We start from the raw sequence: 26,226 nt of genomic DNA, 5'->3' as shown, positions 1-26,226 counted from the left end.
AGTGCTTTATTTTCTTAGAATCCAGAGCAACCTCTCTTAACACATAAAGACTAAAAAAGTAAGAATAAAAACAACTCCTAGAGAGACCCAAATCAACCCCTTTGCTTCAAGCTTAAATCAGAACTGAAACTAAAAACAAGCTCCATATCACATGCTTCCCTCGAGTCCCTTGCTAAAGGCCTCGTCACACAGGGCTCTTAGTACATGTTTTATCTGAGATTGTAATAAGCATTAGAATGTACTTCTTGTCATCTGATGTACTTCTTGCTTAGCAGTGCCCATAATACCTTTTATGACAGATATGATGAAAGGTGCGATGGCTTGCACATTAGAACACAAAGTATAAACACACCGGGCATAGGGCTGGGCACTCTTCCAGACTTTTGAATATTTTTGAGATTTTCAAAATATTTTTGAGTTTTCCATTCCACATTAGGATGAACCTGAGACCTTCTAAAGTTTCCTGACAAAAATTAACAGGCTGTAGAGTCAATCTGTTTGTTTCTCAGTCTCTCCTGTTGGACCTGTCCCACTAAGGACTACAGCTCAGACATCAGGATACATGCCTGGGGGATGGGTTCAGTTCCAAACAAGGCAGTGCAGTGATATGTTGAATATGGATCTTCTACAAGTCACATGAGTGCCAAACATATCAACCTATTGACTGCTTGGTCAGAGTAGGTTTCTCTGTTTGTCCAGGAGTTTCATTGTGGACTTGAGAAAGCCTTCTGAATAAAATGTTTGTCCAACCTGTCATTTTTCTTGACCATTTTTGGTTCATAGAAAATGTCATTTTTTGAAAGGAGATAATTTTGCCCACAAATTTCCAAGTAGCTCTAAATAGGAAGAAACTCCTCCTAGAAAAAACTGAAGTTATCATGGCTGACATACAAAGTGTGATAAAAGATAAAGCAGTCTTTTTTGTCTGAACAAATAAATAGTTCTGCATTTCCTTTGCATTCCAAAGCAACTGCAAAAAAAAAAAAGGGTTAATAGCGAAGCTACCTACCCAGAACCTGCAGTTTAGAGGAACCCAGAACTAAGGGTTTTCCAGAACTAAATTTCAGGAGCTGGACAATGCAATAAGATCCTGGAGAGAGATCAAGGTAGGGTGTTGGTATTTGACCTGAGTTTGCTTGGGCAGACCATTACTCCACACTGTTGAAGCTAAGAGCACAGATATACACATAGTTATACATTTAAAAAAATAAAGTAAAAATACCCAACTCTTTCATGCTTCTTTTCTAAATCTGAAGTTGACCTATAAGGGTGCCCTAAATATGCTAGCTCTTACCAAAGAGGCAGCAGTATTGTATCAACATTATTTCATAATAATATCATAATGCTTAGGGTCGGAAGGGACCTAAACAAATCTTCAGGTCCAACCCCCATAGTCTGCTATGTCTGACTTGGCCACTTCAGGCACTCCATCTACCTACTTGGACAGTCTCAGAGAGAGAAAAGAAAAAGTGACCTGCAAAGAAATACAAGATTTTAAGCTTTTTATTCCTCTTGCTTCTCATGGTGAATAACATTTCTCTAAATCATTTAAAAGGAAGTAACAATTTTATTATGAGTGGGTGACATATTCCAATGAAATGAAAAGTTACCAAGGCAATGACCCTTAAATTAGAAATAGATACAAAGGAAAGGTCTTCTGATGAAGACTGTGAATTCTGAGAAATAGTTTTGGATGTGTAGGTAGAAGGGATGAGTAACACTACCAGTTACATGGGGGAAGGCAAATGAGGGACCAATAGAATTGAAAACTCTACCAGATTATGAGACACTGTCTTAAATATTTTTTTAAGTTGTAAAGAGTTTTAACCAACTCTGTACAGTTTCACTTTCTTCTGCCATAAATTTAGAAGCTTTTGCTACATGCACCATATTATTTTGAATTAACATTTTAAGTAAAAAGATTAGATATTAGATAAACCTCTTCTGAGGAAATGCATCTGCTCTAGCTGGGGCCCTCAAGATGTGGAGAATGAGGACCCCTTCCCAATGTGGAGTTTGTAGAATTGTAGTGGAAGATGTTAAAACAGATAACTTACACTGAGTTAATGGGGAAATGCAGTGACTTCCAGTCAGATGTTTATCTTACCATTCTTCAGGCATCTAAGTGTTATTTGTGCCTTTGAAGTGCTCTTATATACTATTTATTGGGTGCATCTACACAAGATGCTGACTGCAGTAGCCTAATAATACTGAGCAGTAGTGTGTCACAGCACTGACAGTGCTAATATGCTATTGCGCAGTATTATTGAGCTATTGAGCAATAGCATCATTTTTAAAAGACATTCACTAGCACCACTGCTTAGTAACTCTGGTTACTGAGCATTTATTCAGTACTTGTATAATCAAGTATTATCAAGGCTTGTATATAACTGGTAGTTTACCAATATGCAGTAGCATCTCGTGTAGATGCACCCACTGTGTTCTCAAGGTACCGTAGTCAAAAGCATTGTTCAACAAAAGAGCTTTAATAGAAACCCCTTCTGGAAAAAAAATAAATTACCCTTTAGTTTAGTTACTCAGGAGCTTCTGTTTTGAGTTACACATTCCGTTTCTTTATCTAATATCTTCTAACATGCACTTAAAACACTAATTCAAAATAATGTGACATATGTGGCAAAAGAGCATGATGTATGTAGCCTATTTATAGTAGATACCACATGCATCTGTGAAAATAAGATACATTCTGCACTTAGGGAGCAGCAGTTTGAGGCTTGTGACTACTGGCGTGTTTATGTCACACAGTGTTCCTGATGGATGATCCATGCAAGGAAGGATATTATTGAACCATTTCTTGCCCAGGATCAACCCAGCACATCTCCAGCTGCCTGGACAAATCACTGTATACATGTGGGCTTCGCAGAAAGCATGGCTCCAAAAAGCACTCAATGAGAAAAGTGTTAATGTTAATCAATTCTTGAAAAATCCTGCATTAGGCTTGTTCTACTCAGTTTGTCACTGATCAAGATGCCAGAAGTTAACTTCATTTTTTGACAAAGAAGGTGCCTGATTTTGTGGCACCAAGATAAAATCCTAATATCTTCCACAAATAGCCTGTTATCTGTCTGTTGAAACATTGCATTATTATAAAACATGCTGAGCAACACTGCTCAGCTTCATGATTAAAGAGTTATCATTGTTCGCAGTGATAACAGTGAGTCCTCTTGGGGGGAAGCATATTTAGAAGGGAGGATTTCAAGCATGTCTCCATGACAAAATAAAGTTTGAGTCACCCCAAGAAATACACCAAGGGCATCCTTAGAAAATGATGCAATGGAACCAGCACATTGCTGGTTGTTGCGGTACAAAGTTTCTGCACATAATGCTGTTCTTTGGCAGCCTTTATTCTGGCATTTTAGGATGCAAATATTTGGCAATTTGAATGTCAGTTTGAATATCTGACCCCAGTGATAAACGTCCTTAAATCTTAGCCAAGGTAGAGTAGTTATCAGCCAATTCAGTGACCCCAATAATGGGGAAAAGAGGCAGAAATATGATTACCATCAAGGGAGTACTCGAGTGAAACTGCAAATCACACGCACAACTCGTACACACTAGGCATAGAATGTGGGGTGAAAATATGGAGCCCTACCCAAAAAGAAAACTTCTTGAACCTGTAGGAAGTGCAATCAAGAGATTTCTCAAAGTAAGGGTAGCTGTGAGAGAAACTAATCATTATGGCCAGGTACAGATGTTACATTTTTATTGGTATAAGTGATTGGAAACCAGTCTATTCCCATAACAGAACAGAAGTTTGGTGCACATGGACTGGTGGAACCCAGTCTAAGATTTGTCCCTCCTCACCAAAGGGTGAATGTATGTTCTGTTCCTATTGATCTAAACTATGCCACTTACAGAAAATTGCATAACTGAAATCAATTCCACCTTGGGCTTTTGAAATGTCTGTACCTAGACTACATGGGAGCGTAGGCTGTGTATTTAGGTTAATGATTAATTCCTGCAAAAGAGGTGAGAATTGTGAGGCTCTGAGGCTTGAAAAATTCTGGAGTGGAATTAGTTTGTTGATGGGATGGAGAAAAAAGCATTTCAATGACATTGTAGAGTGGGGGAACTAGGGTGTACAGCAGAAAAAATGTGAAATGCTAGGGTAGATAGAGAGTTAAATTCTGGGAAGGTAAGCTTGCAACAGAATGGGGGTCAAACAAAAGGACAGAGGAGGAAATGTATGGGGGAAAAGGGAAATTGCAATTTGGGTGGGGCAGGGACAAGAGTGGGAACTCTTCCGGAATAAGCACCACGCTGATCCATTTAAAGTCAGTGGAACTATTCATACTTTTCAGATTGGGCATATGCTTTCTGGAGTGCCTGATTGAATTTGGGCTAGGATGTGGGAGAAATTAACCCAGTTTGAGAGGCTGCAAACTAATTAGCCCCTCTGCCAGGGGAGAAAGGGACTTCCCATTCCACTTTTCTCTTTCAGCTTTTCCTCTGCTAATTTAACCTTAATTCATATGGGAGCCAATCATGGAAAAAGTTATAATCCTATTGGTTTTTGTATTAAGGATGTTGTGCAGGCATATTTTACACTGATGAAATATGATTCATGCTTGTGCATTTTTAGCTGGGGGTAAGGAAGGTAAGTGATGCAGAGTGCCAACATTATAACATTTTGTCAACAGCATAGGGCATGGCAAATGCACAGCGTATCCGACCATTTTCAGAAAAATCAAAGAATTCCAGTAATTTCAGTTTGGATGGCTTTTTCCTCTTTGTTAGATTAATTCTGCCCCCTCATAACAGAGAGGGAGTGCCTGCCTGGGCATTCTCTGTGAGAACTCCAGGACTGTAGAATTAACCTGAATTCATTGACCTTGCAGACAAGCTGCAAAGGACATCTATTTGTTAGGGTTTGGGAAAGATCTGAGGCTGTGCTTTCCACAATGATGGGTTTTTATAGATGGTTAGTTGCCTAAATTTCTGTTGGAATGATTATTTTAGTGGTCCTATTATTGTACGAGTAAATATGTGTTTAGGTGCCTAATGCCATTTGTGTATGGATCTTTTTTATAATTTCAGTCTAAATAAATAAAGAAGTAACATATAGCCAGAAACAAGATGCTGTGAATATTCCTTGAAACATATAATTCTGAAGTGTCCAGAAAGGATGCAGACTTTGGAAAGATAGTGTTCTGTACCATTTTAATCCAGGGAACAGCTGGAATAAACAACCATTTTGAGCTAGTAAAAAGCAAGTCATGTTTGCATACTTGAATGACTTCAGCTAACAAATGGTTATTTCTGAATTCTAACTGTTTCTGAAATGGATTTGCTGAGTTGCCTGGGTAAATCACTTGAATTCCCTGACTCATTCTTGTCATCAGTAAAGTGGAGTAATAATATATACATCCAGATCCTCACAGGGGTGTCGTGAGGATGAACTATAACGGCTTTGTAAAGTGAAGTATCGTGGGTAAGTAATTCAGACTTCTAAAGAACAGGTAGAGAAACTATCTATTCTATTCTCTTTGGGACAAGTCAGCTATACTGAAAGGAAACAAATAGCATTCCCTAAAACATACACCCTTGATAACCAAACACAAACAAGAATTGAGTAATGGACCTGATTTACCACTGTACTGCTCCACCTTTATATTAGTAAAACTGCATTGCTTTAAATACACATGCACGAGGATAAAATTAAAACAGTTCAGTGGTGAATCGGGCATAAAACAGAAGCTGTGTCCTTTAAAAACAAATACTTTTTTGTACCTTGTGGTGGGCCAGTAGGGGGCGCTCCTGCATTGAGCCACCCACCTCACAGTGCCCGACCACCTTCCAGGCTCCAAGTGCCTCCCTGGGGGTGCCTCATGTCTGGCCGATCCCTTCCTGGAGCACACCCGCTAGCCTGGGGTTCCACTGCCACCACCCAGGGCTCTGGACTGATTCTGGCTCTGTGCACCCTGGGAAACACAGGCCTAGTAGCCCTCAAGGGTACTTGATTCACTTCAAGAAGTTGGGGTGCTTCCCTCAGTCAGAAGCACAAGCAGTAGTCTCCCTTAGTCAGCCAAACCAAGGGGACCCCAAGGCATAATCTAGACCCACTCCCAATAAGTCTCCCACACTAGGTACAAAGGAGAACTTCATTGGTTACGGAGGGTAGGGTTAGAATAGGGTACAGGGTAGAGCAATATCAGAGAAATCTCACAGAGCAAACTCCCCTGGCTGGGTAGCCTTTGATCATGCATCTGAGTTACTGCAAGCTAAGTATCTAGTTAGATCTCAGGTAGCTTACTCATGAGTATCATCCAGAGGCAGTTGGAGATTCCCTCTGGAGGCAGGCAGTTCCTTGATCATGAGTTTTGAGAGAGAGAGCAAGTTTCAGATGGTCCAGCTCTTCTCTGTCTCTGAGTCTCCCTCATGGCTGCTGCCCTGCCCTCCTGGACAGTCCTTAACTTACATAGCCCTTGTGACCTCATTTACCTGGTCCAATGGAGGCCAGCATCTGTTGGCTACCAGCCAACCAATTTGAAATGCATCACTGCTGGACAGACTGGCAGTCTCTAGCCCACCAGGGAGCAAGCCCCTCACCCAGGTATGTGATACCAGTCACGTAGGCAGAGGGAGCAGGTTTCCCCCCTCCCTCAGGAATGTATCCAGCTCAGGTTACCTAAAGAGATAGGGTAAAGGTGTGCCCCCTCTGTTGGGCCCATCCTAATCAAATTGTCACAGAGCAGAGTTTTTGGGGAGAAACAAAGGTGGCCTTCTGCCACATACCTAACTTTATTTAAGGATGCAGCTATTGAGAATAAAGGAAATGCAGAGACCTTCCCCAGATAGCATCAACAGAAGAGGTTTATATGGGAGGAAGTGTATGCACCTGAATTTGCAATATTGCTGCAAAATTTGTTTTTTTTTTAAACATTAAAATAATGAAACTAAACTTAAATTTATAGCAGGCATCAGTTTCCACAAAGCACAAGGAGCATGTCAAAGAATTTGCTTTGCCTAGAGAAGCTTCTAAAGTTTAGGGGGTGAAAATTCTCATAATCTGGTTCAGATGAACTAACAGGGGCTAGGATGGCACAGACACAAGGTGCATGGTTTGCAGCCCAGAGGTCACAATTTGGAGGCAATGGCAGAAGTGTTCATGGTGTAGCACTGGCAAATTCCAACGCATCTGTGAATTCTGCTAAATACCTTGTCACAAGCACACAAAAAAGGAAGGAAGATGAACTAGCAGGTTTATCACCATTTTCTTCTACATTCATAACTGGTAGAATAACAACTAATTAAAGAGATAATAATTAGATAAACAATTAATTAGAAAAAACATGGCTAGGAATTACTGAAGGGCATTGCAACTGAGTGAGTGTGAAGACTATTATGTGTTAACAGCTTACAAAATGAGTACATCATAATGTCTATTTTGTCATGCTCTCTCACCATTATAATATGTTTTTCAAGCTTATTCATGACTTGAAAATCTATTATATATTGATTTTTTACTACTACTGGATTCTAAACTCAGTATTAATTCTGCATACAGGTTTCCCTTGCTTTATGCAGGTTCTGATTGTGCGAATTCGCTCTTATGCAATGACCCTTTTTATACCATACATTCATTATATGCAAGGTAAATTCAGTCTTATACAATCAGTGTGGTGGAAGCCCACAGTCAGCTGCTTTGTGCTGTGCATTGTGGGAGTGATGCACACCAAAATATAGTCTCCTGTGTGGATCTGTGCTCCTTGCTCGTTGTCTGCGACATGTGTTTCCGTAGTTGCCATCCCCATTACAATAGTGCCCTGTGCTTGTGTGTTCTGTCTGCTGTTGGTGAGTACCAAAATTGTCTTGTAAAAGTGGTAAAAATGGCTCTGGGGTAGGGTAGCCATTCTTCTGGTTTTATAGAGGATAGCCCGGTTTTCTGCTTCTCTGTCGCATTGATACAAAACCAGACACTTTTATGTCAAACTGGTGGAAGTCTGCGGAGGAAAATAGAGGACATAAAGGCATTCGGTTTCATATTAATAGGACAGAGGACAGAGTAGCAGAACACCGGACTGTCCTATATAAAACCAGACGAATGGCCACCCTAGTCTGGGGGTCAGTACAGTCAAGGTCTTGGAATGTACCCCTATTTATTACACTGTAAAATGGGTTCACTTTATGCAAATTCGAGTTATACGCCATTTTCCAGGAATTCATGTACAGCATAAAGTGAGGGAAACCTGTATTTGTGAGCATGGAAATTCTTTGATATAGATAAGGATCAAATAACTTTCCAACTATATTCAGTCTTGGCTGCTAACCAATAGAAATGTCAATGATGTAATATCATGTTTTTTGCAGAAAGGATAGAGTCTGTAATTCTGCACCAGACTGTACTCTAGCTAATCATGTTACTTGTGTACTTGTATCTCTTTTTTTCTAGCAATAACACATCACAGGGTAAGAAACTGAAAACACAGTAATTTTCCAAATTTATAAAAGGCTATGGATAATGAAGATTTTGAATATTCAGCATCAACTCATGCCTTTATTGGTAGTGTAGCTCATTAGTACATTGTAAGCTGCTCATTCCCAAGGCTGAATTTTCCTATGTACTTCATACAAGATTGAGCCTACTGCTTATATTCATCTCTGAAATCTGACCCTTTGTGGTTCTTGTTCTGCAACTTCAGAACCAGAGGAAATAACTGTGCTAGATCTTGTTGTAAGTAAGTTGTGCTTCAGTATACTGTGTCAGCAAGTAAATAGGGAATAAAAAAACCCAGAAAATACATTTTTGTTATTTTAAAATGTTGAACTCTTAGACAAAAGTCCCTTTCAAACAACTTAGTTTCCTAACTACAGAAATGTCTTCCCACCCCAGCTGTCAAAAGCCTTTCAACTATTGCAGCCCCAGTTCCTTTCCATTTAGAAGTAATAATTGAGAGAACACACTATCATTTCAAAACTTTACACTTAGCATTGTTACAAACAAACTCTAAAATGATTACCATTGAAAGAAAATAAAGAAAAACAACTTCTACTTTTTTCAGTTCACTTCATACATTCAGTGTCACTCAGGGTAAAATTCAGGGTCTGTTGGAATCAGTGGCAAAGTACCCTTTGACTTCATAGATTTCATAGATTTCATAGACATTAGGGCTGGAAGGGACCTCGGAAGATCATCGAGTCCAGCCCCCTGCTCAAAGGGCAGGAAGTCAGCTGGGGTTATAGGATCCCAGCAAGATAAGCATCCAGTTTGCTCTTGAAGGTGTTCAGTGTAGGCGCTTGAACCACCTCCAGTGGCAGGCTGTTCCAGACCTTGGGGGCTCAGACAGTAAAGAAATTCTTCCTTATGTCCAGCCTGAAACGGTCTTGTAGTAGTTTATGACTATTCGACCTAGTCATCATCCCTTGGGGCGCTCTGGTGAACAAACGTTCCCCCAGATACTGGTGGTCACCCCTGATAAACTTATAGGTGGCCATCAGATCACCCCTAAGCCTGCGCTTTTCCAGGCTAAAGAGCCCCAGGGGTCTCAGCCTGTCATCGTAGGGTCTGCTTCCCTGACCTCTGATCATGCACATGGCTCTTCTCTGGACTCTCTCAAGCTTCTCCACATCATTTTTGAATTGTGGAGCCCAAAACTGGATGCAGTACTCCAGCTGCGGCCTCACTAAGGCCGAGTACAAGGGGAGAATGACGTCCTGGGATTTGCTTGAGAAGCATCTATGGATGCAAGCCAGCGTTTTGGTCACTTTACTAGCCACAGCATCGCACTGCAGGCTCATGTTCATCTTGTGGTCAATGATGACCCCCAAGTCTCTTTCTTCCATAGTGCTAGCCAACATAGCACTGCCGAGCCTATAAGGATGCTGCAGGTTTTTCTTCCCAAGGTGGAGAACCTTGCATTTATCAGCGTTGAACACCATCAGATTCTCATCCGCCCACTTGCTGAGCCTGTCCAGGTCAGCCTGGATCACCCGCCTGTCTTCAGGTGTGGATGCTTTGCCCCAAAGTTTGGTGTCATCAGTGAACTTGGCCAGTCCGCTTCTGACTCCAGTGTCCACATCATTAATGAAGATGTTGAACAGTATGGGTCCAAGGACAGAGCCTTGGGGGACCCCACTGGTCACAGGACACCATGATGAGTGACTTCCATCAATTACTACCCTCTGGGTCAGACCACGGAGCCAATTTTCCAGCCAGTGGATCGTGGAGGACCCAAGGCAACAATTGGCCAGTTTCTTCAAGAGGTGATCATGGGAAACCAGATCGAAGGCTTTTTTGAAGTCAAGATATATGACATCAATCTCTTCTCCCTTGTCCAGGTGATAGGTCACCTGGGCGTAGAAGGAAATGGGATTGGTCAAGCAAGACCTACCCGCAACAAACCCGTGCTGGCTATCCCTTAAGATGTTGGCGTCAGCCAGTCCATTAAGGATGGCCTCTTTAATAAACTTTTCTAAGATCTTCCCCGGGATAGACGTCAGGCTAATGGGCCTATAGTTTGCCGGATCCACTTTCCTCCCTTTCTTGAAGATAGGCACCACATTGGCCTTCTTCCAGTCTTCGGGCACTACACCAGAGCACCAAGAGTTTTCAAAGTTCTGTGCTAGAGGCTGGGCTATGATGCTCGCCAGCTCCTTGAGTACCCTGGGGTGAAGATTGTCAATAGGGCTTTTGCACAATGCATATAGTCAGTGCCACTATTTGGTTGGTGGTCGGTAACACTTTCAGCTCTGTACAGTACAGAGACAGACCTGACTTACACGTTCTACATTAAGCAGTGGAAGAGTATGTTTACTATTAATCAGAGCAAAGTTGACATTGAAGAAGTAGCAGACAGGTAAAAGTCCTTGACTGAAAAATAGAAGGCTGGAAAAGTAGACCCAAGAGTATCTAATGTTGTTCTTGGTCTCACCCTAATGGAAAAGGGACTGATTTTAGTTGTTGTAATAGTAGTAATTTGACTGGGAAATATCATCTCAATGATGCTGTAGCAAAATAATTCTTAATTTTAAATAAATTGGAAAAATTACAAATAGATAATGATTACACATATACTTTGCTTTCCATAGTTGGAATAAAATTCATTCATTATAAATTATAAAAACATCTTTATGTTGTCATACTTTATTTTTAAATATTCTTTACAGGCATAAAGCTCAATTTGTATTGCTGGAAATGATTTTGAATAGTTCTATGAGCAGAGTTGCAATGAAAATTAGGTTTTCTAGGAGAACATCAGAAATGCAGAAAGAAAGGATGGTGAAATTGTTCTAACATTAAGAGGGGTCTTTTCAGAATTTACTTACCAACTGTAAATGCCAACTCACTGTTACTCAATGAGTCTTTGGGGAATATAAAGATTAATAAATGTATTAAGTCCTGAAAAACTTGCAGTGAGAAACCTGCAGCCAAGAAATCAAATTCTAGTAAACGTCAAAAACAAAATATTATAAAAAGAGAATAGTCTAGGAACCACCTTTCCCTATTGGAATACATTTTTATGTGTCAAGAGTTGTAGACAATATTTAAGAGTTTCTGGGCACATCTACATGTGATGCTATATCACCACAGCAACACAGCACAGTGACGTAGTGTCCATGGGCATCTACATGTGACTAGCAGCTATGTTGCTATAACGATGTGCCCATTTAGTGAAACTGGGTTTGACAGCAGTAGTAGATATTTATAATGATACGATTATTTCTAAAGCACCAGGTCAGGATTAGAACCCACGGTGCTGGACTACCCATTTCTGGTGGATGAACTTAGGGGTTAACCTCCTCTTTCAGTTATACAGCAACCCTCTGTCAACTCTGTCATTGTATACTGGGATTGAGCTATCTAAAAATTGCATATTGTAACACATAACGCTTTTGCACTTAGGCCCTAGCAACAGGAATTTCTGTTCTAAATTGAGAGCTCATCAGTTGGAAGTGACAGAAGCGAAGAAAGATCTAGGTGTGCTGGTTGATCACAAGATGACTCTGAGTCACCCATATGATACAGCCGTGAAAAAGGGGCAAATATGATTCTAGGATGTATTGAGTGAGGTATTCTTGATAGAGATAGGAAAATATTTGTGTCATTTTACAAAGCACTGCTGAGACCTTGTCTGCAAGCCCGCAAAAATTTTGCTTATACATTTTCAAGAGAGATAAATTGAAATTTGAACAAATGAAGAAAGATGATCCTGGATGTATCAAGGGAACGGAGGTCTCATCTTGTGAGAGAAGACCAACTTTGAATATAAGACAACCCTCCAATAATTAATTCTATAGATGGAAAATTTATAAATTTTCCATATCTAGAATCTAATTATTGGGGGGTCATCTTAAATTCAAAGTTGTCTTGGATTCAAGTACATACGGTATATCTTATTTACTTAGTCTATAAGGTGCATATTTACCCTGCCTTCTGCTCTTTATGAATACATTAGATGCCAGGGAAGGCAAAAAACTATTTAAACTAAAACCACTTGATATTGATGAAGTTCAAATAGCATCCCAAACACACACAATCTTAATCAGTTCTCTTGTGCCAGCAGGAGAATGATGGCACAAAAATAAATGGGTGTAAACAGATTAAAAATGCCTTAGGCAGGAAATGAGACAATTTCTAATTGAAATAGGAGCGAGGCTCTGGAACAGCCTTCTACTAGAGTAGTTCATGGTTGTAGGTATAGCCTGTGATCTAGGCTGGTTGTAGGTATAGCCTGTGATCTAGAGTAGTTCTAGGTTGTAGGTATAGCAGCAATCTAGACTCAAACACTTCAAGAGGTTCTTTCCAGACTGATCTTCCTGAATTTTGCCACTGTGTGACCCAGGCCTTTTTGATGTGCCTACTGCAGGGATGCTTAACCTCTGGCCCTCAGATCAAATAAGGCCCATGCAGTCTGGGAATCTGGCCCACAGGGCTCCCCACAAGTAAGGAAATTTGGCAGTGGTGGAACAGTGGTAGTACTGCCATCCCTTCCTGCTGCCAAAATCCTAATTCCCATAGGGTGGGTAGTAACTGGGCCACAACTCCCCTCCACATGGCCAGATCTACTGGGTTGCACCCCCTTCTCACTGCAGGGCTGGACCATGCCCCCTCCTTTGGGGCACCTGGTTCAGGGCCAGCTCATGGCCCCTTCATTCCACCTGACCAAGTTGGGGCTGGGGCATGCCCCCCCCCCCATGGGATTGGGCCATGCCTCCTTCCCCCACAGGGCTGGATAATAGCTGGGTCATCCCCCCTTCACCCCACAGTGTAGAGAGGAAAACAAAGGCTCATTGTAGCTACTTGACATAAGTGGCAAGACTCCCAAGATCCTCTGGACAAATAAGAATTTGAGATTGGTTCACATAGCTGATGTGCAGTTTTGCACTTAGACTTGGAGACTTAGCAGAACAACAACAGATAGTAAACAGCCAGATCAGGAAGGCCCAGTAAAAAATAAGAAACCAACCAACCATGGGAAATAAAGGGGTCCTATATATGTGCAGGGAGGCTGCTCCGATGCACTGTAATTAATGAACTCCAACAGACTCCAGCATCACATGTATCAATGTGTCCATGCTGAAAAATGGTGGCAGGGCACTTTAAATTAAAGCTTATTCAATTAACTTTAGTTAAAGTGTCCCACTTTAGTTTTTAGTGCAGGGATGCTGATACACATGATCCTCCAGCTGCTCTAATTAGCGTGGCTGTCAGAGCTGTGCTAATTAAAGTGCCCCACTTCCCAGAGCATGTCTATAAATACCCAAAGAGCAAACAGGTTTGTTTTGTCTAAGTTGGTACAGAGAGTAGAAGCAGCTTAGTAAGATAAAATAGAGTAGCAACCACCTAGCAACACTGACATCATACCAGGGAATAAAAGAAGACAACGAAGAAACAGCAAGTTGTCTCTCCACTTGGACTGCATCCAAAGAACATCACATGACCAGCACAAACATAGTGACCTGGGAACCTCACCCCAGAATGGCTGACTGATTGAGGATTCTCATTACATCCACCCAAGATTGTTGCAGCATAGTGAGGTTCACTTGAATGCATGTAACATTGCTGCTCTAGTTGAGTGCGTGTAGTCAATAAATCTTTCCTTGATCTTTTAATCAGACAGTGGTACAATCTGTATAACCTGCCTGGCCCACTCCAATACTTATGGGGCATTAATTTTAACCCCAATGATTTGGTGCCCAACATGGGACTCAAAGGGGACAGCTGATTGACCAGATCAAGCGAAGTAGTGCATAGGAGCAGCAAGTCTGAGGTAGACAGTGTCACAACCTGGTCTCGGAGATTACCTAAGGTCCATGTTTTGGGCAGTGGTACAGGTTGAATCCCACTTGGGTTAAGTAAAGAAACCTCCTATCATGGGTATGATAGGAAGCCAGGAACAGGAAAAATTGATGTTCATGATGGAGGACCTTGTGAAGAACACGGAAAGGGTCCTTGGGACCCTGAGGTGTTTGTAGAAAAGGATGCATATGAAAAGTTAAAACAGCAGTGGACTGTGCTGGTGACAGGAGTAGAGCCTGAGGTAGGTAAGAAAACTTTGCAGGGATTGTTAATGATATGTAAGGCATTGTCCACAGAGGTGGCACAGATGCAGCAGCAGGTTGTGCAGTGTCAGGAGCAGTCATGTGTTGAAACTGAAAATTGGAAGTCACAGGCGCAGGAAGTTACAGGTGCAAGTCAGAATATTAACCAGGCGATGTAGCCCCAGAGAGCTCAGACACAGCTAAAGGATGAAATGAAGGATCCAGCCTGACCCTGAGACTGGGGATGGGGAATATGAAATAGGGGTGCCCCGTGACACCGGTGTACCTCTGCAAACAGACAGTGCCATTCAAATTTGACCTTTGGTGGTGTCTGATCATCCTAGTGTGTTGAGAGAACCAGGACAGGACACAGGGAAAACAAATAATGCTATTGGACACCAGTGCATCCTTTTAATTGCTTAGAAATGAAAAGTTAAATTTGAAAGGAAATTAACTAGGGTATTAGAGGGGCTCAATGGACTACTCAGGTTGTGTTTATCAATTGTCTAAGGTTGGATATAGAGATGTGTAAAGGAGGGTCAGATATCATTTGGGAGGTGTAGGAATTTTAGGGGGTGATGCTCTCAAGGTAATAGAAGGGTTAGTGGATCTGGCCAACTCAGAAGTAAAGATGTGTAACGTGGAAGATGGAGCAGAGGCAGGAGTGATTGTGGGGGCATGCTATTGGTGTAAGGATTAGCCCCTTAGTACTAAAGATTACTCACACTCTGGTTAAATATGTATTGTTAGGAAAAACTGGGAATATCCAATTAGGGATCTTCCTCCTTCCAAAATGAATACCATGGCAACAGAAGTAGAAGAGTTTGAGAAATGCGTGATAGAGGCTAATGCACCCCTCTTTTGGGACAAAGGGGCATTTGAGAATAAGGGGAATGCTTTGGAGGGTTTTTTGTAAGCAGTTATCCTCATGGGTGGCCTCTGGGAACAATCCACAGCCAGATAAAAGACCTAAAAGCAAGCAGCCTCATAGGGTCTGTTCATGGTAGCTGAAGGCACAGACAGAAATGACACTTTTCACTCAATCTGGCCTCTGAAAGCACTCTACAGACCAAACACAAGTGCATGCCTGCACAGTGCTTTAAAATGACCTCGTCTTGCAAAAATCTGAACCCTCATTACATAAGGGTTTGGATAAAGGTGCTCCCAAGTGAAGTGCCTTATTAACTTCTGTCTGCACTTGCTAGGAGCAGGGCTCAGGTGACGCATCCCAGCACTGCTCCTGGAGCTGTTTTCAGAATGGCAGGGGAGGACAGAAGGCAAGGGAGCTTGTTCTCGGGGTTTTCCAGCCCAAGCTGCCTCCAGCAGGGCCAGGTGGATAGGAGCCCTCCCCAAATCCCTCCCTCCTCCCCACTCTAGGCAGCTGGGGAAACCCCAGAACTGACCTCCCTTCCCTGTCTTCTTCCCCTCCCATCCTGAGTCAGCATGGCAGCTGGGAGAGAAGGGGAGGAGCTAGGGGAAGAGGCTGCAGACACACCGCCTTTCTCCCTGGATGGGCTCTAAATTGGAGTTTGATCTCCCACCCTCCCAACCCAAAGCTAACTATTGAGTTGGGAGGATCAGTCTAACTCATAGCTCTTTCTGTGAAGCTCCATATGTTAGATATGGGAGCTACACTTCTGTCTGCACCTTTAGAGACTGACCAAGGAACTGGCACAAGATAAGGGAAAAGTGTAGAGTTGGCAGGATAAATTCCGTCAGTGAAAGATAGAGAAAGGGGAGAAACAGGCTCAGGACATAGAGAATATAAAGACACAAATGGCAGTATTGCAGAAAATGTCTTTGAAGAATGCTTGTAAGATAACTGAAATGGAGCAAGAATTGCAAAAAGCATCGCAAATAATAAAATGAAAAGATGGGAAAAAAGAAAAAGCCAGTCGATAACTACAAGGTGGAAGTCTGGTGTAGAATAACATAGTATGAGAAGCGGGAAACCATAGATGGTTTCCCAAAGTAGAATTGTTGAGGAGGCTGGCAAAGCATGAAGAGTAAAATAACTCCAAGGGAATTCAGGGCAAATCCTTGGATCTTCTGTGGAAAAAGTAGAACTGCCTAGCACCTCAGTTCTGTCTCTTGTCATTCCATAACAGCTAAATTATCTGTGTGCAGTTAAAAAATTTAATGAGAAGTACTGAGATAAACAATTGCAAGGAACCCTTCTACAGTTAAGAAGCAGAAGAAAAGAATGTGGTTTGAGAAAGCGTTTTGTTGGGTTTTATTTTATTTAAGGAGTTGAATAGTAAATTCTTCTGAGTTTACTCATTGTTCAGCTAAGTTTGGAAAGATGTTGTTAGCTGACCATTGTGGCATTTTGAGGCCACAGACCCTGAAAAAATTGTAAGTTTTGGTTCATTGTGCTAACGTGTTTGTGAATTGGAATACGTCTACAAGGCAAAGAGGCTACCATAATTGGAACCACTCCCAGTTTTCTTTGTAAATGCTACTGTTGGAAGAAAATGTGCTTTTTTCATTGGTAATAAAGGTGAGGGATGTCTTTGCTAAAAGTAAACAAGATTGTGGTTTAATTAGTGCCTGAATTAATGCTTGTGTTAATATATTGTGACCTGGTCTCCTCCCCCACCCCCACCATCTCCAAGAATAGTGTGGATATCCTCGAAACTAGAGCAGAATTTAGTAATATCAATTAACTAAATGTTGATATAAAAGGTGCTTACAGAAACTCAGAGTAGAGTGGTATAAAGAAAGGGTGATTTTTTTTTCTTAGAAATTATTTTAAACAAAAGGAGAGGTCCTGACCAAAAGAGAATGGGTCTTATCAATAAATTGGCTGCTTCCACAGACATTGTGACTTTGAAGTCCTTTTTAAGACTGACAGAGTTCCCAAAAGATAGTATGTGGTTTGTTAATAGATCTAGGGTGCTGACAGCTAATTCAAACATCTGTTAGATAAAAGTGCCAAAAAGCCCCATTGAAGTGTGCGATCTATACAGACATTTGGCAAGCCGGGTCAAACTCAGGCGATGCCTCTTTTGGGCACGTGCTGCATTCAGCATGGGGGCACACCAAGCTGAAAGTAAAGCATTGGTTTTTTGTGTGTTTTTCACATTGGTAAGCAGTCCTAGTTACTATAAGAAAGGAACCCCAAAATCAAGGTTTGTTGTGGTGAATGTAAGAAAGATGAAGAAGTAATGGGCAAATGTGAGTCACATTCTACTCAGGCTGCAAAATAGTAACAGTAGCAGCTATGCTAGAGCAACAGCCCCCCCCCCCCCCCCAAAAAAAATAAAAAGACTTTTCGTACTGAAATGGGTGTTTATTATTCCTATTACAAGATTGTTATCGAGGCACCATTATTTCTGAATGGAGTGTGGGAAATTATGAATGACAATCTAACTGAATACCCTCTGGTGATTAACACATTAAAAAGGTTCAGCCTTTACCCAGAGTATGGAAATGGTCCTTAGGACTCTAAGGCATTTGTATGCCAGGATGCATATGAAAAGTTTCCAGTTGGTGGCTTGGCTGACTGCCTTGGAATCAGTTCCAGGATATAGTGCTACAGACCTGTCAGGGTTGCTAAGGGAGTGTATGCATCCAGAGGAGTTCAATGCAGTGGCTCTCAGAGCCACTCTAATTAAAGCCTCACCTCTGAAACACATGTATAGACACCTCAAGAGCCTGAGCTATAGGAGCTTGTCACTGATATTGAAAGATATGTGACTACAGCCATCCTTCTGGTGAGCCAGAAAAGCATCCCAGAGGGACCAAGTATCATGACCAGAGTTGAGTGGAGATTGAACCCGTGGTCACCGATTCACATGGTAGGAGCCAACATCACCAAAGAAGGTATCCTAACGATATGTAGAGACTGAGGTAACAATGTTAGTGTTAAATGTGAATTTGATTTGTCAGAAGATTCAACTGGAATTAACACTGATGTGTGGAGCATGAGTCCAAAAGGTAATTAATCATCAATTAGACAATGATACCTCTATTGCTTTGTTCTGTATTCAGGCTCAAGCATGGATTCAAAATATTATTATAGGCATACTGAGACAAGGATATGCCAGGATCCTTCCCCTAGAATTAAGACAATTGATACTAAGTGAGGCAACGGATATGGAGAAAGAATGTGCAGATTGGTGGATACTGGTTAATAATGCAGAGTAAAGCACCACAAATGCTTTAGCTCTACCAAAAGTGTCTGCTCAAATTAAGCATATCTTTCCTATTATCACCTTGGGAATGTGTGTAAATAATGCTCTTCTGGAAGTCGATTAATATTTTTGCATGTGTTTCTGAGAGCCGCTTAGGAATGGTTTGTGAAAACCACACCCTTGACCTAGAGGACATGTGTTTGAATCAAAATCTTGCCAGATGCAACCACATGATAAGGAGAAATGACTTGCTTAACTCATCTATAGTTCGTAATATAGGTTATCATTGCATTTGTATTAACACTTTGGGTAAGGAAGTTATTGTTGTTAATTCAGATTCTCAGTTGAATGGCATAACAGCACTTTTTGTTTATGCAATGTATTGATATTGAAAGGATGTGAATATAAGGTTCCGAGAATTATATTGTTGTAAATTAAGAACTTTGTGCTGTATGATCATCTAAAGCCAATACACATTGGCATGGACTTTAACAGTAACTGTCTGACCATGTTTCATGAAGACTTCAAGCGACTACTGGAAGAAAATGATAATCAACAGAGTATCAAGATTTTGGACACTGGTGCTCAAACAGGGACTCATTCAAAGTGGAGAGATTTTTTGGATGTCCTTCTACAGCTTCCAGTATATGGAACCGTGAACATCAACAAGTTGTAATTTTAATGGTGATTCGGTTGATTATGATTGTTTGTATGATTGAGGTGTGGTGTGCATGGAAGAGAATGTATGCCAGAATGAGTATGATGGGTTGTTCATTGAATTATTATCAGATTGACTTTAAAAAATGTGGAGGTTAAAACTTGATGAGTGTAAAACTGGACCACTGGACAGCACTGCCTCATGTCATCATTCCACTGATGCTGCAACATTAGGTGTAGAGTAGAGGAGTCTGCGGCCACTTGGTACCAGAACTCAATCAGGTTATCATGGGCATTTGGCCTTTCATCTCTCATTGTCCATTGTGGGTGATCGTGGTCATCTAATAAGCTGACCAGAGGGCATCTGACCCTAGTTCCTGAGTGGGTTACTAGCCTGAATATGGCTGGAGTAATTGAAGAACACATCTTCCTAAGGCAGAGAAGTGCTAAGGAACTGGGTAAAGTATCATCCTCCCTTGTGTACGTGAGGGATGAACTTGGCTGCTACTAGGTGCAGGAGTCCTGGGAGCAGTAGACCAAGAGGTCTCTTGTGTACGTGTTGGGAGGAGAGTTGAGAGTGTGGTATTGTTAGTAAGTGAGTGGAGTGAACGCTGACAGTTTTGAGACAGTGAATGAGTGGTCCTTGTTTCATTTTTGTATGTGTGTGTTGCTTGGTGTTTGGGTGTTAGTGGTATTCTCACTTGGTTTTTTTGTTTCTCTTGTCATTGCTATTTGTGGGTTTGAAAGGGTTAATGAGAAAGCAAACCTGAGAGACAGTCTGTAAGCTGTGCAATTGCTAAGCAACCAGCCAGCTGCTGCTCTGTAAGGCCCAGGGAGCCAGTCAGCTCTCAAGTCTCCTAGTTTGTGAAGTGCCTGTGAAGCAACTTGCTGGATCTGTTTGTTGTATATATTTGTATATAAAGTCAACTATCGGTGTAAAATAATAATAATAATAGCTTAACCCTTTATATACTGTTCTGTGTTGTTATGAATGTTTGATACTTAGTTCTTTACAATATATTTGTTGTGCTTGCCTCTTGAGTCATTTGTTTTACGCAAAAACACCTCTGTAAGGCTCACCGGGCACCACACCTTTGTCATTCATTTAGCAAAATTAGCCGGCCAAACCTTTAAGTTATCCAGCCACCCCTTTCCTAATCTCACAGAGACATTATTAATTGGGGCCCGCCTTAAATCAAATGTATCTGTTTTTCCATATTTGGTTTTGAACATTTAACAGATTAGCGTCTTAATTGGCCTCATTTGAATATTGAGATTAGCCATGGTTAACATTGGCTAAAATCAAGCTTTGCTTGATCTTTTAATTAGACAGGTGTGTCATGGTGCAATCCTCCCTGGCACACCCCAATACTTGTGGGGCATTTTTACCCCAAAAAACAGGGCCAGGCCAAGCTGCTGTGCAGCTGGGTCAGGGCTGGGCCAAGCCCCTTTCCCCCAAGTGGGTGCATCGGGGCTGGGGCCCAGCTACCCTCCTGTGCGTGCTCACCCCAGGTGCAGGACTGTGTCTGCAGTCTGGATCTGGCCCATGGAGGGATGAGGTACTGCCCATCTGGCTGTAGGACAAAAAGGTTGGCCTAGTACAGGGGTGGGCAGAATGGATCAGCTGGTGGCCCAGCTCCATTTCCCAGTGTTGCTGTGGCTGGTTTCCATGAGACCCTGGCAGTGGCAGGGCTGTGACAGCGTGGGGCCAGGGTTTCCGGGGCCAGTGGGCCCGGGCTGGGATCTTGTGGTGGTGCTAGTGTGGTCTAGAGCCAGTGCAGACCTGGGATGCACTGCCTGCACACACCTGCCCACCCCGGTGTCATGGATCATGGGCTTGGGCCCATCAGGGAAGAACTATAAGGCTCCCTCAGTAGGCAACTTGGGGGGGCAGGTAAAGAACTTGGGGGACACATCATCAAGTAGAGAGCAAACAGGGAGGTGACAGGACCCTAAGCAGGACAGACCTACAGTTCAGGACTGGGAGATTGGAGGGAGAGTGGTTTTCTTGTGAGAAATGTGCCCCCACCGGTAATTGGGTATTTCTGTCTTTGATAGATTTCCAGTGTGTGTTCATTCTGGTGCACAGTTGTTGTTTGGTCTCTCCTACATATTTTCCATCAGGGCATTTGGTGCATTGGATGAGATATATTACATGTCTGGAGGTGCAGCTGTAAGATCCCGGAATGCTGATGCCTCTGTTGTGGGGTGTAGTGATTGTCTCTCAGTCCTGAACCTCAAAGGAAACTTACAAAACACTTCCCAGAGACAAGCCTATGAACTCCACTTCATCAACCTCCTGGACACTAAAAATCTTGGACTAAATATAGACATTGGATTTATGACACATTATAACCTGCCTGACAGCTGACTCCCTAGGTATCTCTCCACTAATTCATCCCCCTTCTCTCTCTCTTCCCCCCCCTCCCTGCCCCACCCGTCTCTCACCGATTGACTCCTCAATCTACATTTTCACTGACTACCTGTCTTGTATGCATACCAGCCCAGCCGCTGGCTTCTTTACTTTTCACTCCATCCAGGAAGAGCACACACCAACTGCTGAAACTTCCTTAGCCTGATGAAGTGTTTTTGAACCTGAAAGCTTGCTTAATAATTGTTTTCCAACTATTTAAGTTGGTCTAATAAAAGATATCAGATTTACCCAAAGAACTTTGTCTGCCTATGTCCTTAGACCAACAGGTCTGCAACCTACACCCCCGGGGTGAGAACGGAACAATACTCAGGCAGGAAATTCTGAGGGACTGGAGGAAATGCATTACTGAGGGCAGCCACGTGCCTGTACCCCCACCAATCACCGCAGCCTCGGGCAGCAGTAAGGCCCAGCCCCCTGCATTCAGTTAGGCCCCTCCCATTTGCGCATGCGCTGTGCCTCAGCGCGCGAGGCAGATCTGAGGTATCGCAACCCCGCGCGGGAGGGGGCAGGAGAGAAGTGGTTGACAAGAGGAGGTCACGTGTCCCGGTATGCGGAGCACCGTCTGCCTGGCCTCCGCCTCTGCCCCAGCACACTGCGGCGCAGGAGACCCTGGGGGCGGGACCACACCCCCGCCAGACCCCGCCCCCCGCAGCCCGAACAGCGCCGCAGCGCAGAGCGCCCGGGGCGGGTTGCGCCGTAGCCCCGCCCTCTGCCCGCCCCAGCGCAGTCCCGGCTGTTCGCGGGTCCTGCAGCGCTGTGTGCGGCTGCTGCGCTGCCTGCTGCAGCCGCCGCCTCGCCCGGCCCTTCCCGGAGCCACACGTCTTGGGTAAGCGCCACCGCACCAGAGCGCGCGTTGAGGGGGGGGGGTTCTTAAGCGCTGCGTCACCGCCCCTCTCCTCCCCCCTCCCCGTAGGCGCCGGTGTCTCCGGGCTGGCTGGTGCGTCACCCCCCGCAGGGCCAGAACGAGGCTGGGCGCCACCAGTTGGCTGCCGCCTGCGCATGGGGGTGCGGTGCGGGAGGGATTAAGCGTGGCCGACGGCTCCGCAGTGGGCTGGGGGTCCGGCTGCGCATGCGTCTTGGCTCCGCCCCAGACCTCGAAGTGGGCACGGGGTGGGGGTGGGGCTTAGCTGAGGGGGGTATCGGGGCGGAGGGGGAGCAGGTAGCAGGGCAAGTGCCTACAGGGCAGGTGAGAAGCGGGGTGCAGATGGGGTTGACGAGATCAGCACCGAGGGTTCAAATTCTGGTCGCGTTTGATGCCTGATTTTCCACCAGCCTGCTGCACCGTCCTCCCATGCCCCGCCCCCCCCAGGCATGCCCTGGGAGCCGCTCCAGGTGCCACTCAGCACCCGCAGTTAGCAAGAGAAACCCCAAGGTCTGGAACAGGAGCCCGTGGTCATGGCCTTCTTGCGTTCTCTGCAGCAGGGCAGCTGCTCCCATATCTTTCAGTGTTCAGGAAAAAAAAATGTGAAAGAGCTGGCATTTTCTGTGCTTGTCCAGGGGTGCCTCGGGTCTGAAACAGTTGAGAGACGCTGTGTTAGGTAGTGGGAAGCCCTTCCTAGCTCCAGAGGGGCTTGAAACGGACCAAATCTCTGTGGCTAGAAGCTTTTACGGGCAGCTTAGATGAATCTTTGTGTAGGATGGTTTCAGACCACCGATTTTCAACCAAGGTTCTGGGAAACCTGGGATGCCTTGAGATCCTTTCGCGTTTGCTACAGGAGGACATGCAGTGTTACTGCTGAGAGAGAGACCCGAAGGGTGCATCCCCAGCAGCAGCAATGTGCATTTCCCTGGGGACAAATAGTAGCTGCATGCCTTATGCCACTGCTACTTTTCCCTGGGGGAATGCCTGTGTCAAGTGTGCTATGGCACACACCAGGTTATCCTGGGTAGGATAGGGGAGGCTTGGGCCAGAAACTATGCTGGCCCCAGCAGCCTTACTTGGGGTCCTGGGGGCCTCCTGGGCTGCAGCTGTGGCAGGAAGGCTGGGTGGCCGCCAGACTGTGGTTCTGGCTGGCCAGGCTCTGATTTTTGGTAGCACGCGTTACTACCACATGCGCTTCCCTGCTCTTTTTGATGTAGAATTTTTTTGTCCACAGGATCCCCTGGGGTCAAGAAACCCCACCATGCTGCGAAGTAGCAGCACAGGGAATGCTTACATGTGAGATGTGCGGCACTGCAGACGGATCTGCGGCACCACATCCCACACGTCTGCGCTCATCTGGATGTGCCCAAAGTTTTCAAGTAGGGATCCACAGTGTTAAAACACGCTGCCCTGTTGTAGGCTTTCTGAGCTCTTTGCAACAGAAGAATGGCTCTAGTGTTTTTCTGCAGTCAAAAAATGAGTGAATGCTAAGAGCTGGCATTTCCCAAGAGGTGCCTCAAGCCTAAGGAGGAGTGTTTGAGTCTAAAATGGTTGAGGGCCACTGTTTTAGATACAGCTGATCCTGCCTTGAGGAGGAGTTGCCCTAGCTGGCCTTCTGTAGGGTTTTTCAGCCTAATTTTCCTATGTATGTTTCTGTTCAAAACCATGATGGCGGACGGGCAAGAGCAGTAAGAAAGTGTTATTTGCCAGCCAGTTTCTCTAGGGAAGAGCTGTTAAGGTTTGAGTTAAAACTGAAGGAGGAGTTAGTTATCCATAACTCCATCAAGAAAGAGGTAGGCAGATTCGAAAGAGTCCAGGGAGTGAACAACAAGACTGATTAGAGGTGTAACAAATAGGGCTTATGAGCAAAGGTTGAAAGAACTGGGATTATTTGGCCTGGAGAAGAGAAGATTGAGGGACAATATGATAACAGTGTTCAAATATATAAAGGGTGGCTTCTAAGGGGGATGGCATTTGTCTGTTTTCTGTGACTGCAGGAGGCAGGACAAGACAAAATGATCTTAAATTGCAGTCAGTGAAACTTAGACCAGATATTAGGAGGAACTGTGAAGGTAGGCTGAGTATTGGAGCAAGTCATCTAGAGAGGATGTGGGATCTTTATTATTGGGAGGTTTTTTAAGAGCAGGTTGAGGGGGATGGTTTAGAACAGTGTTTCCCAATCGGTATGTCCAGCTGTGCCGTGCCATTTTGGGCTGGAGCCACCCCCCCCCCGCCTGCTGCTGCTCTGGGCAGCCAGACAGACATGGGGCATGGCTTCAGCCAGTGATTCAAACACCATGTCACCTGCTTCCCATTGCTCGCTGTGCCGTGCCCCGCCCCCCCCCCCCTGTCTGCAGCATTCAGCCGCTTGCCACCCTCTCCCCCCTGATCCACAGTGTTTGGCTGCTGCCCCCCCCCCCCGGTGCAGCGTTTGGCCACACACTACTTTCCTCCCAGCCCTGCTCAGCCAGTGTGCTGTGGGGTGGGGGAGGCCATGTAAGTGTGTCACAGGGTGAAAAGGTTGGGAAACGCTGGTTTAGAAATAGATGATCATTCCCTGGGCTTGGACTACGTGCACCTCCTGAAATCCCTTCCAACCCTATTTTTCTGTGATTCTAAGTGCAGCAGTTGGTCTGGAAAGCTCTAGTGTAAGCTCTGTAGCCTGCATTTTGTGCTGCTTTCTTTAGGTATACAGATCAGTTAATGTTTATTTTGTTGCTGTTTACAAAACTTAAGATTTTCTTTTTTCTCCCCCCCAACAGGTTGTCAGTTTAAACAAATGACCTGGCCAGTAAGCTTCATAGACAATGTACTGAGATATTTTGTTTCTTACTGGTAACATCCAGACAAATTAAGGTGGGGAATTTTGGATCTTCATTATAGCTTGAAAGAGATACAATATCTGTAGAGATTCATTCTCATATCAGACTATATGCATGTAATAGTAAGAACTTCCTATTTGGGCAGGCATTGACAAAGCTAAGCTGGGATACTCTTGGGAGGTTTTGTTTTTATGCTGATATTTTTGTTCCTTTTTAGGTTGTTTTATTCTCATGTTCATTCTTCTGTTTTATAAGTTTTTGTGTTCTGTTATTGTAAGCTTCTCTGAGCTTTGTTGGGAAGGGCAGCATATACATTGAATAAGTAAATAATATTTTCATGAATTGCTGAGAGGTGTTTTCTCATCTGTATATCAGCAAAGTTTTAACTGATTCCAAAGCAAGATGTCTATTGGTGAGGCTGCTTTTTTGCAAGATAAATGCTGCAGATATTTTAGCCAAACACATACAGGAAAGAGAACCTGTACGGTTGATTTCTCTGCTGGGAATGTCTAATCAACTTCTAGTTTTGTGATAGCCAGGCCTGGGTGAATGCACTGACTGATAGCATTTAACCTCAAGAAAAAGCAAACAAGTTTGTATTGCTAAACCAGAAGCCTGTAATAATGCAGTATTTCTGCACATTGAACAATCATTTAAGTATTTGAATAACCGTTAGTTTTATTATTTATATGTATTAATTTGTTTCTTTCTGTCATAAATCGTGCTAGATAATTAACTTCTTCACTGTGGTGGTGAGGATCAGGGGTGATAAAAGCTTAATCATAGTGAAAGCTGCATTGCTTTTCCTAAAACAAA

General features: G+C 43.6%; 1 protein-coding gene across 5 annotated transcripts in view; it reads left to right on the top strand.

Moving 5' to 3' along the window:
• The first annotated feature begins 22,223 nt into the window (after window positions 1-22,223).
• The window catches only part of STARD3NL (STARD3 N-terminal like), a 50,366-nt gene continuing 46,363 nt past the window's right edge, over window positions 22,224-26,226 (top strand). For 2 of the 5 annotated variants that reach the window (XM_019483401.2, XM_019483397.2), the window contains exons 1-2: window positions 22,225-22,552; window positions 25,351-25,444. The gene's annotated coding sequence lies outside the window, so the exon portion shown is untranslated. Of the gene's footprint in view, window positions 22,553-25,350; window positions 25,445-26,226 lie in introns of all 5 variants that reach the window. The other 3 variants (XM_019483399.2, XM_019483398.2, XM_014602590.3) reach the window with 2 other exon arrangements.

Source organism: Alligator mississippiensis, chromosome 5, assembly GCF_030867095.1.
Source record: "Alligator mississippiensis isolate rAllMis1 chromosome 5, rAllMis1, whole genome shotgun sequence".
In the NCBI taxonomy this organism is placed as follows: Eukaryota; Metazoa; Chordata; order Crocodylia; family Alligatoridae; genus Alligator; species Alligator mississippiensis.
This window is presented reverse-complemented; position numbering and strand designations above follow the sequence as displayed.